This window comes from Anomaloglossus baeobatrachus, chromosome 9 (genome assembly GCF_048569485.1).
Source record: "Anomaloglossus baeobatrachus isolate aAnoBae1 chromosome 9, aAnoBae1.hap1, whole genome shotgun sequence".
NCBI lineage: Eukaryota > Metazoa > Chordata > Amphibia > Anura > Aromobatidae > Anomaloglossus > Anomaloglossus baeobatrachus.
Window position 1 is genome coordinate 174,778,902 of NC_134361.1, and position 10,314 is coordinate 174,789,215.

A 10,314-nucleotide genomic window follows, 5' to 3' on the forward strand; every position below is an offset into this window, starting at 1 on the left:
TTCATGGAGCCGATGAGAATCTGTGGATCTTGATGGAAATGACCTGGAACTTGTGTAGATTTCTGGAAAGAGAAGACGACAAGATATTACATCCCATCAACAGATTCCTAAAGAAAATACAAAGGAGCTGAAGACTGGAAGAGAAGAAGCAAATTCTAATATGTACTTACATGAAGCGCAGGTCGCTCTGATCCAATTCCTCAATGGTTTATAGACTTGGACCTTCTGTCTGTAAAAAAGAAAAAAAACAACAATAAGTATTATATTACATGTCATATACAGATCATGGGGCGGAGAGAAGAGGAAATGAGGGGAACTCACCATCCGCTGTTTTGGGATGTCCACGTTCATGGTCCTTCATGCTTGGTGAGAAGTGACCAAAGAGACCAGAACAACAGGAAGATAAAGAGGATTTATTTCCAGCCTTCAAAATAATGCAGATTTCTATAAAGAGAAAATGACAAATCATTATATCCAGTGGCGCAACTAGAGTTCGATAGGCCCCGCTGTAAGATTTGGACCTGACCTCCCCTCCAGCTTTCCCATGCTCTGCTTTACTACTTTTCCATGCTTTGCTATACCTCTTTCCCTCAGCACACAGCTTTCCTAATGCTCTGCTTTATATCTTTTCCTCAGTTGACAGCACCAGTGAGGAATAATTTCTAAAACGTAACTTTTAATCTTAGTTATTAAAATGAAAGAATATTAAAATGCATAAGGGTTTGGATCACCCTGTGGGTAGCCAAGGCCCGTATTTTTACATTAAATCGGGATACCATTGGACAACTGCCATACAGGGACAAAAAGGTGTGTTAAGATAATAAGGCTTCGCACTGCACAGCAAAGAAGGGAAAAACGGACAGTGGTCCTACTATTACCGTGTATTATGTGTACATACAGTTTTAAATCCCCTAGTTACTGGCAACAACCACAGTAGCCCTATAACCTTATTCAGTGATTAAACACACAGATAAATAAGCAAACAATGGAAGGATCTCACCCATTTCGATGATCTTCCTAATTTTTGCACAGCATATTGATACTGGAGGGGTCACAGCGGGGCTTGAAGTCCGGGCTTGGTGTAACTTGCCCTATGCCCCCTTGACTCCCGTCCTTACAAGGACGGTCCACATCTGAACCTAAGTCCTTATGTACACCCGCCCCACATGCCTCCCGACGCGTTTCGTCACAAGATGGTGACTCCTCAGGGGACCAGGGCATGAAAGAGAAATATGGAGGGCCAAAAAGTAGTGTGGCACCTGCAAGGTCCATACACCAAATGCTGCAATTTGGTGTATGGACCTTGCAGGTGCCACACTACTTTTTGGCCCTCCATATTTCTCTTTCATGCCCTGGTCCCCTGAGGAGTCACCATCTTGTGACGAAACGCGTCGGGAGGCATGTGGGGCGGGTGTACATAAGGACTTAGGTTCAGATGTGGACCGTCCTTGTAAGGACGGGAGTCAAGGGGGCATAGGGCAAGTTACACCAAGCCCGGACTTCAAGCCCCGCTGTGACCCCTCCAGTATCAATATGCTGTGCAAAAATTAGGAAGATCATCGAAATGGGTGAGATCCTTCCATTGTTTGCTTATTTATCTGTGTGTTTAATCACTGAATAAGGTTATAGGGCTACTGTGGTTGTTGCCAGTAACTAGGGGATTTAAAACTGTATGTACACATAATACACGGTAATAGTAGGACCACTGTCCGTTTTTCCCTTCTTTGCTGTGCAGTGCGAAGCCTTATTATCTTAACACACCTTTTTGTCCCTGTATGGCAGTTGTCCAATGGTATCCCGATTTAATGTAAAAATACGGGCCTTGGCTACCCACAGGGTGATCCAAACCCTTATGCATTTTAATATTCTTTCATTTTAATAACTAAGATTAAAAGTTACGTTTTAGAAATTATTCCTCACTGGTGCTGTCAACTGATAAATTGTGAGCAATTGTCCTTGTAGAATCACCAATGGTGAATCTAGTTGCTGAAAATCATATCTTTTCCTCAGCACCCAGCTTTCCTATGCTCTGCTATATGTATTTCTCTCAGCATCCAGCTTTCCCATGCTTTGCTATACATCTTTTCCCTCACCACCCAGCTTTCCTATCATCTGCTATATATCTTTCAGAACCCAGCTTTCCCATGATATCAGAACATGAGAAAGTTGGGTGCTGTGAGAAAGATGTATAGCAGAGCATGGGAAAGCTGGGTGATGAAAGAAAAATGTATAGCAGAGCATGGGAAAGCTGGGTGATGAAATAAAAATGTATAGCAAAGCATGGGAAAGCTGGATGCTGAAAGATGTATAGCAGAGCATGGAAAAGCTGGGTGCTGAGAGAAATATGTATAGAGTAGAGCATGGGAAAGCTGGGTGATGAAAGAAAGATGTATAGCAAAGCATGGGAAGGTTGGGTGATGCAGAAAAGCACTTCTTTCACTCAGTAACCAACTTTCCTACCCCATGCTTGTATCTTTGTCCCTATTCTGGTGTTATATAGCACCCTGTACTCCCCCAGGCCCCGCAGGGGTCCCGACCATGATCGTTCCGCCCCTGATTGTATCATATGAATAAATTTCTAGTAAAATGAGCTGGAGACTAAAAGAAATTGAATCCTAATATTTACTTACATGAAGTTGTTCTGATCTAATTATTCTTTGTTTTCCAAACTTTTTTGACTTTCCTTCTAGAAAGAGGAGAAAGCAGCGATTATTTCTCTGTTACATGTAATATACATATCACTGGACAGAGGCAGTGAGTGGTGACTTACCGTCCGGTGTTTGGGGGACGTCCTGTGTTTAGCCCTTCATGTTAGATATTGACCAAAGCTGATGGTAACTAGAGAACAGAACAGCAAGAAGTTAAAGGTGATTTATTTATTTTTTACAGCCTTCAAATTAGTTGTAATGAATGCAGGGTCCTTACCTGGGCTGGAATTCAAGATGGTCTCCTCCACTGCCCGCACCATGAACATCTTAAGATGTTATTGTGGTGCGCGTCTGAAGCAGTGGTTACGGCACAGGGGGCAGTGAGGGCTGGAGCGCAACCAGTCAGAAATGCAACCCGGATGGAAGAAGTGGTTGCACGGGATGACTGTGAGCTGCTCTCCGATCTGATAGTCCTCCATACATATGGGACATCTCTCGCCCTGCTCCTGTGGGGTTACATTCCTTGTTGGGAGTCTCGCAATTTGGCGAGCTCTCCAGCTAACCCTACCACGCCTTCTCCTCGGCACAGGTACATTTTGTACAGGTGGCTCCACCTGTGGCACTGGTGGTGGGATCACAGGCTCTGCCTGCGGTTGAATAGGTGCGTGGATGGATGGTGACGGCCCGGCAGGGGCTGGTCTAGGAGGAGAGCGGCTTCTTTCTCTACTCCTTCCCCTGCTGCCCTCTGCTGTTGAGCTGGAGGGCCCGGCAGGGGCTGGTCTAGGAGGAGAGCGGCTTCTTTCTCTGCTCCTGCCCCTGCTGCCCTCCACTGTTGAGCTGGAGGGCTCGGCAAGGGCTGGTCTAGGAGGAGAGCGGCTTCTTTCTCTGCTCCTGCCCCTGCTGCCCTCCACTGTTGAGCTGGAGGGCCCGGCAGGGGCTGGTCTAGGAGGAGAGCAGCGTCTTTCTCTACTCCTGCCACTGCTGCCCTCCGCTGTTGTGCTGGAGGGCCCGGCAGAGGCTGGTCTTAGAGGTGAGCGGCTTCTTTCCCTGTCCTCTTCTTGTCCCCTACGGTGTAGAGGATCTCTGGCAGGTCTCCCTCTCCTCTCAGTGACAGCATTGCTGTCTCTCTGACGTCCAGTGGTAGGTCTTCTCTGATGTCTTTCTTGAGACCTCAACCTATGGACAGTTATGGCTTGACCTATAAAGAAATGATAAATTATCATGATTATTTCCAATTTTGTCAAACACGTATGGCCTTTAGGGATCGGCCCATCTGCTGCTGTGGTGTTTAGGGAGAGGAGAACACTAGAAAAAATTGCCTTATTTTGGACTTTAGTTTACCTGCAGTGTCTGTCCTAAAATGTGGCCCATCATACACCATGATATCTCCTCCCAGGAATGCCCTATAGCAGAAGTCTCAAACATGCAGCTGCGGGCTGCATGCGGCCCCTCAGGCTGCTTCTTGCGGCCCGGAGGCACGTAGACCCAGTAACGATTGCAGCCGGTGCAGGGGCCGCAGCCATCAGCGCTTTATTTCAGATGAACGTTTTTCTGGAGCTGTGAGGTCGAGCTCTCTCTGCACAACTCAATGCCAGCCACCAGCCAATCAGAGGCAAACAAATGACCCATTTGATCTCAGTTGCTTGCCTCTGATTGGCCAGTGGCTGCTATTGGAATAGTTGTGCAGAGAGAACTTGACTTGTGCAGCGCCGGCAGAACGTTCATCTGAATTTCAGATGAAGCGCTGACAATGGCTGCAAACATTACCAGATCCATGTGCCTGCAGGCCGCATGAAGCAGGAAAGAGGATGCCGAGGGAACGGAGGACAGGTGGTAAGCGGAATATTTTGATGTGTGTGTGTGTGTGTGTAGAATAGCACAACAGGGGACTAGGATGGGAAATTGCTACAAGAAGAGGTCTAGTAAAGGGGACATTACTACAAGAAGAGGACCTGCATGGGCGCATTACTACAGGATGGGCACAAGGATGGGACACATTACTTCAGGACGGGGACCAAGATGGGCACATTACTACAAGATGAGGACCAGGATGGGCTCATTACCACAGGATGAGGACCAGGATACGGCACATTATAACAAGAAGGGGACAATGATGGGCACATTACTACAGGATGAGGACCACAATGGGGTACATTACTACGGGATGGGGACAAAGATGGGCACATTACTACAGGATGGGGACAAGGATGGGCACATTACTACAGGATGACGAACACAATGGGGCACATTACTACGGGACAGGGCCAGGGACTGGGCACAGGGGCACCTTACTACAAGAAGGGGACAAGAATGGGGACAAGACTGGGCACATTACTACAGAATTGGGAGCAGGATAGTGACATTACTAATAGATGAGGACCAGGATTGGAACACTACTTCAAAATGTTGGCAAAAATTACTATATGTTGCCAATTGTAAAACTGTATTACTTACAAAAAGGGGATCAAATATATAAAAAAACTTGATTTTTATTTTTTTTTTTTACCAGCAAAAATGTGTGTGTATGTGAATATATATATATATATATATATATATATATATATATATATAAATATTGTTTTTTTTAAACAAAAATCTGTACATTGTTCTAATAAACTAAAAAAAGTTCAAACATGTTGATCCAAAACTGTATAGAAAAAAAATATGGTACCAATAAAAACGTCACTTTGTCCTGAAAAGAGTGCGGCCCCCAATTGTTTTTTTTTCTGTGTGGCCCTTATACCCGGCCGAGTTTGAGACCCCTGCCCTATAGGGTGTGAATATTATCTATTGTCCCCAAATATTTCTCTTACCTCGATTTTGTGGTCGGCGCAGCCATGCTTCATTGTCAGCAATCAGCTGACGCAGCTCCCGGGCACTCATGTCTTAGTTACCTGAAGCTGATAGAATTTGGAGAACTGGGCTCTCCGGGCACCGGTATTATTGTGCCCTGATCAAAGATCAATAACAAGTAATAGGAAGTAAACACTAGATGTGGAGCACAAACTAGATCACTCTTCCAGAACCAAAGTGAAGTTTCAGCAAAAGCATCAACTCAAGAAATGGCAGTGATGTCACTGTGCAGGGGGCTTCTATACCCTCCGGCATTCCATTCCATTATGACATCATCATGAAGAACCCCGAGCATTGTGACATCACAGCAGCCGGGCCGCCATGTTTGCTGCCAACCGATGAATATTGGTAGAGAATGTGGAATATAAATATCCTGTCTGTTTTCTTATAAATGTATATAAATCTATGCGTTGGTAAAGATTATTAAACAGGTTTTCTCATTGTTTGTAAATAGTAAATATTTTGCTTGGCAGCTAATATATATTATTTATTGTATAAATTGTTTATTATTAAACATCAGATGTCTATGGGGAATATCTATTATATAAAGCTGAGTGTATGTTCACCGCGTGCAGAATTATTAGGCAAGTTGTATTTTAGAGAATTTTTTTTATTATTGATCAACAACTATGTTCTCAATCAACCCAAAAGACTCAAATATCAAAGCTTAATATTTTTGGAAGTTGGAGTGGTTTTTTTTTTAGATTTGGCTATCTTAGGAGGATATCTGTTTGTGCAGGTAACTATTACTGTGCAGAATTATTAGGCAATTTAATAAAAACCAAATATATTCCCATCTCACTTGTTTATTTTCACCAGGTAAACCAATATAACTGCACAAAATTTAGAAATAAACATTTCTGACATGCAAAAACAAACCCCCAAAAATGAGTGACCAATATAGCCACCTTTCTTTATGATGACACTCAACAGTCTACCATCCATAGATTCTGTCATTGCTTGATCTGTTTACAATCAACATTGCGTGCAGCAGCCACCACAGCCTCCAGACACAGGTGTACTATTTCCCCTCCCTGTAGATCTTACATTTTATGAGGGACCACAGGTTCTCTATGGGGTTCAGATCAGGTGAACAAGGGGGCCATGTCATTATTTTTTCATCTTTTAGACCTTTACTGGCCAGCCACGCTGTGGAGTAGTTGGATGCATGTGATGGAGCATTGTCCTGCATGAAAATCATGTTTTTCTTGAACGATACTTCTTCCTGTACCACTGCTTGAAGAAGTTGTCTTCCAGAAACTGGCAGTAGTTCTGGGAGTTGAGCTTCACTCCATCCTCAACTCGAAAAGGTCACACAAGTTCATCTTTGATGATACCAGCCCATACCAGTACCGCACCTCCACCTTGCTGGCGTCTGAGTCGGAGTGGAGCTCTCTGCCCTTTACAGATCAGCCTCTGGCCCATCCATCTGGCCCATGAAGAGTTACTCTCATTTCATCAGTCCATAAAACCTTTGAAAAATCAGTCTTAAGATATTTCTTGGCCCAGTCTTGACATTTTATCTTATGTTTCTTGTTCAAAGGTGGTCGTTTTTCAGCCTTCCTTACCTTGGCTATGTCCCTGAGTGTGGCTTTTTGATACTCCAGTAACGTTGCAGCTCTAAAATATGGCCAAACTGGGGGCATCTTGGCAGCTTCACGCTTGATTTTCCTCAATTCATGGGCATTTATTTTGTGCCTTTTTTGCCCAGCATGCTTCTTGCGACCCTGTTGGCTATTTGCCATGAAACGCTTGATTGTTCGGTGATCACGCTTCAAAAGTTTCGCAATTTCAAGACTGCTGCATCCCTCTGCAAGACATCTCACAATTTTGGACTTTTCAGAGCCTGTCAAATCTCTCTTCTGACCCATTTTGCCAAAGAAAAGGAAGTTGCCTGATAATTAAGCACACCTTATATAGGGTGTTGATGTCCTTACACCGCACCCCTCCTCATTACAGAGATGCACATCAACTGATTTACTTAATTGGTAGTTGGTTCTCAGCCTATACAGCTTGGAGTAGGACAACATGTATAAAAAGTATCATGTGATCAAAATACTCATTTGCCTAATAATTCTGCACACAGTGTATGTGTGTGTGTGTGTGTGTGTGTGTGTGTATGTGTTTGTATGTATGTACTGGTTAGGACTGGGGTGCCCGGGGCCTACTAGTGAAATTGAATCTAGTGGCCCACTCTATAGCTACCATAAACATTTTTATTACTTGATCATTTTCGGCTTCTCTCACTATAACATGCGCCTTTTAGCAAACCAGTGGTAAAATAGACCTGTATTGTGCCTGCATATATCACAGGATTTCTTATAGCATCTTATTTATTGCAGTTAATAATGGAATCTGTTATTTACAGTCAGTCGCAGTTTTTCTTACACACGGACGTTCCTTGTCCTCGGTATAAACCACCGGGTCCATCAGCCAAGCAATATTCAAAGAGAAGCAAAATGTTATCCAGCATCTTCACATGGAAAAGATGACTAATATTAATCCCCCTCTGCCCCGATCTATCCACTCATCGAGGGAAATCCCCTATAGAGTCAGTGTGTGGAGGTGCGCAGCATTACCACCCAATACTCTTCCATGTGGAGACTGGTGAATTCTCTTCTCTTTCCACAGTCACATATTACATAGTTATCAGTAATGATCGCCCCCCCAGTGTCTGTACTGGATGTGACCAATCATTCTGTGGGGACAGAGGCCTAGAAAAGCCGCTCTATGGTTTCCAAACTAGTGTTACATGTTTGATAAACCCTTTGATAAATTCCCTGAGAAGCAGGAATCCAGGCCTGCCAGGCCTCAACGCGTTTCTCCTCTCCCTTCAGAGGTTCATCAGGAGGCTAAGGGGAGACGGCAGCGGGTCCTGTTCAGTAACAATCCATCTGCTTACAGCCATGGATTGTTACTGAACAGGACCCGCTGCCGTCTCCCCTTAGCCTCCTGATGAACCTCTGCAGGGAGGAGAGAAACGCGTTGAGGCCTGGCAGGCCTGGATTCCTGCTTCTCAGGGAAGTAATTCATCTTTTCTCCCTGTTATACTATATTATATAGAATATGATTGGAGCAACCTTTTCTATTTTGCAGTAATTTGCAGGGGTGTTTGTATCCCAATTTTCTTTCAGCTCCTGGGGTATAATGGGGAAATTATCTGAGCCCCTTATGATATGACTAGGTGACTGTAATATACTTTTCGGGTATACCACCCTGTAACAGTGGTTGTAAATAACACTTATGGATCACTACCTTGCATAAAGATAATCTATTAGGAATAGAAGTCTATACGTCTTGTACAGTGCTAGTATCATGAATAGGAATTCCTGGTTATAGATCAGTAAATTGATACCTTCTTGATCTAAGAAAAACAATACAGGGAGGAGTATTACCATTTGGGAACTCATATATATTGTACTGTGCAAGCACCACTATAGGGCTTTCCATCCCATCCCTATATCAGGGTCAGGGAGAGGGAGAGCCGACGTGGAACGGGGGTGCCCGGTAACTTATGGTGTCATACCCTCCGTTGTTAGGTAGGGATACACTACCCTTATAGGGCTATATTAGTTTCCCTTCCCTTTCCTAAAGTGAGTGTGTATATAAAACTCCTTAGTTATTTACAAGGATAATGTGATCCATTCTCATTTATATGTTTGTGTGTCTGTATGTGGGTACATTTTAGTAAATATTAATAAAAATTGCACATTTTAAAATAGGGTTGAGATTACATGTTAGTCCCAATACTGCTTTATAGGCAGATCATGTATTTTCTTTTTTACCTATACAGTATTTATACTGAGGCCCCTCCTGTACTATCATCACATATAGAGACCCCTGAAGAGTAATTACATATAGCCTAAGATACTGATGTGGCGCCCTGGACAAGCCAGGTCGTCACAGGTAGTGATGAGCGAGTACTAAAAAGCTCGGGTGCTCGAAGCTCGGGCCGAGCCTCCCAAGATACTCGTGTACTCGGGCCGAGCAACGAGCCCAATGTTATCCTATGGGAGACCCGAGTATTTTTGTGAAATGACCCCCCGGCAGCATGTAGAAACCCTAAAAATGTCACAAAAGTCTCAGAAGAGTGCTCAAATGACATGGCAACAGCATGGGGAAGACCCCTTGAAGCATTTATCACTCAAAAGTCACAGCTGTGAACAATTTTGTCCGCGTTTCACGCCATTTTTACGGACTCACCAGAAAACCTTCCAAAATGACCCCAAAATGATTTTTCATGGCAGAAATGTTAAGGGCACATACCCAATAGTGAGATAGAGCTGGTGTATGTTACTTTTTGAGATTAATACATGAAAGATTTTACGTGAAAACATTGTGTGGCACTCCGATGTCCCTGAGAAGAGACGTACATGAAGGCCTCTTGAGTCTAATGTGCCCATTTTGAGGAAGTGAGTCTTTGTAGTATTTTCCTTTGCCAGGGCAGTCCAAAATTGTGAGGTTCACCAATGCCCCTGCATACAGACGTGCATGAGGGCCTGTAAACCTGAAGTGCCCATTGTAAGGAAGTGGGTCTATTGTAGTATAGCCCTTAGGCAGGGCAGCCAAAAATTGGGAGGCTCCACATTGTCCCTGGATAGAGACGTGCATGATGGCCTGTAAACCTGAAGTGCCCATTGTCAGGAAGTGGGTGTATTATAGTATAGCCCTTAGGCAGGGCAGCCAAAAATTGGGAGGCTCCACGTTGTCCCTGGATAGAGACGTGCATGAGGGCCTGTAAACCTGAAGTGCCCATTGTCAGGAAGTGGGTGTATTATAGTATAGCCCTTAGGCAGGGCAGCCAAAAATTGGG

The 10,314-nt window shown here is 44.1% G+C and overlaps 1 long non-coding RNA gene across 1 annotated transcript; it reads right to left on the bottom strand.

The window, feature by feature from the left end:
* Window positions 1-327: 327 nt before the first annotated feature.
* Window positions 328-3,466, bottom strand: LOC142250621 (uncharacterized). Its single transcript, XR_012725237.1, has 4 exons — window positions 2,926-3,466; window positions 2,771-2,838; window positions 2,631-2,686; window positions 328-444 (listed from the first exon to the last, which is right to left on the bottom strand). It is a non-coding gene; the product is annotated as an uncharacterized LOC142250621 (long non-coding RNA).
* Window positions 3,467-10,314: the final 6,848 nt, after the last annotated feature.